Genomic DNA, 2,423 nt, shown 5'->3' on the forward strand with positions numbered 1-2,423 from the left:
CCCCCATATTTAATTCAGGTTATATTCTGTTTCTAAAACTTCCCCCCCCCACTTATGGGTATTAAAGAGCTATGTTCCTGTTTCAAGAGAAAATAGGAAACTAAACACTTAATGTTCTATGTAATGTTGTGCCAGTCAAAGGAGAATCACTTGTTAACTGTAGGGAAAGTGAGGGGTATTTCCAAATATATGGTGGGCTGCTTAGTCTGGAAAAATAAATGAAAAACAACTTGTTGCAGGCAGTGACCCCTTCTGTGGGAGGGGAAAGGCTCAGGATTAGAAGACTTTTGCAGGTCCTTTTGTAGCTGTTTGTGGCTTTGTCCTTAAAAGGTTCTCATTAAATATCCACAGGTACTTATGCCGATCTCATTAAGCAACTCCTACTCAGCCAGAGGTGAAGAGTAATGTCTGTCTGTGTTGCTCACAGGCAGCTGATTGCTATCCTCCTTGTATAATTATTTCATTGCCTGCAGCAAACAGAGCCATTTGATGTTTTCTAAACTGTAAAATACTTTGGCTTCTTCTAGGGAAATCTCAGTTATGAAGTTAGAAGTGTCCCTGACTGTCAGCAGATCAGGAAATTAAATAGTTTCTGACAGCAAAAATCTGCTTATGCAGAGCAAAGACATCAGAGCTGGCCTTGGGACCAAGAAGGGGATGTTTCTTCTTCTGTGGCCTTCAGCATACAGACTTTGGGCTGAACCAGCTCCCTAATCAAGCTGCAGACAAAGTTTCCAGCACTTTGCAAATTGGAGTGGAACACACAGTCAGACTGCTCCTTGGGTTTGGAGCAGACAGACCTGCAGCTGTCGGGACGTGAAAGATGGAGTGTGGCCCTTCATCTGCTCCTCCTGCTGTCTCCTTTGGGCACCTGGAGGATGGGAACACCCTTATTATTGCCTTCAGCAGTGGATGTTGTGAAAGGGACCCCGAACAGTGCACTGCCCCATCTGTTGCTACCTTGTCTCTCACACCTTGCTCTGAGTCATGCTGTGCTGAGCAGAGTTAGGAGCATGCTAAGCAGGTTTGGTAAAAGGAGTAAGTTCCCCCCCTCCCCCTTTTTTTTCCACAGCAACAAGAACGTATTCTCATTTTTTTGCAAATTAACAAAGAGTTATGGTTTTCATATCCTTATTTTTTAAAAGTATATTTGTTTTGAACTAATAATTCAGCTCAAACTGAATGCAAAAGGCAAGGCGAGAGCTCCACGTTAAGGTAGGCATAAAAGTATTTGCTGTAGGGGACCCAGCTATAGGAGCCATCTGCAGTGTGATTGCTGTATTTAGGAAAAATGATCTGGTTTTGGAGGGCGTATTATACGGACAACTTGCCGGATTCTGTACCAGGACCCTGTGGCACAGCTGGAAAACTAAAAGAAATCTGAAGTGATGCCTTTATTTTGGTAAGAGAATGATTTTTCATGCATTGTTTCTCTGTCAGATTAACTGCAAAACTGTAGGAGTATCGGGAGGGTGTCCTGTAGTCCTCACAGCTGTCCTGTGTCCCGTTTTATTGTCAGCTCCTGACAGTTGGATTTATAATTGAATGCCTGGAAAATCTCATTCCATGTCCAACAGGTGGAAGCACCCTTCCCCAAATTCCTCCGTGGCTCTTGGGAGCCACGTCAATCAAGGAAAGGGGGGAGGGAGTCTGGGAGGCTCGCACTGATCTTTCAGTTGCAGTAGCCAGCTGCCCCTTTCTAATTTTAGAAGGGGTGTGCAAGAGTAGTGTGGAGTGGAAAACTTTCCAAACCTCTCTCTTAAAGCTGCAATAACTGAGTTAGTGAAAGATGAGAATGTGGCTCTTTACTTTTAACTTACTCTCTGTCTCCATCCACCACTTGGAGTGCTCAGGCAGCGCTGGCTGTGGTTACCTCTGTTGCTCTGCACTTTAGCGAGCTCATCAAGCTGGATGTGTTCGATTCCTCCTTTCAGCTGTGGCTCTTTGCAGGTAAAAGGTTTCTTTATTTCTAATTTTAGAGAATTTCACAAGACTGCATTTTCTGTAAGAATGTCTTTCTCCTGCGATGTTTGTCTAGTCAGAGCTCTTTGCTGGGGAATCTTTGAAAAAGTAACCTAAAGTCTTACAATTAAGCTCCACTGGCAGATACAGAGAATAAACAGAAGCAAAACCAGTATACAAACATTCCCTTTTAATTTTGACCGACGGAAATGAAATTATTTCCATGTCTGAGAAAATCCTAATGTGATGCCTTGCTTGCCTGAAGATGAGGGGGAGCGTGAAACTAGACTAACTGCTTCCAAGCAGAAAAGAGAAACTATGTTTAAAAGCATAATTAAAGAGGCAGTGCATTACGAAAGTGCTGAATAATTTAAATGGGCTGCCAGTCCAGCAATATTAAGCAGTAAATTTAAGCAAACACTATGTGATGATGGGGAATTTAATCATTTAATTTGCCCTAG

This window comes from Empidonax traillii, unplaced genomic scaffold, assembly GCF_003031625.1.
Source record: "Empidonax traillii isolate 1590-97213 ecotype Southwest subspecies unplaced genomic scaffold, ASM303162v1 scaffold419:size1009643, whole genome shotgun sequence".
Taxonomy (NCBI): domain Eukaryota; kingdom Metazoa; phylum Chordata; class Aves; order Passeriformes; family Tyrannidae; genus Empidonax; species Empidonax traillii.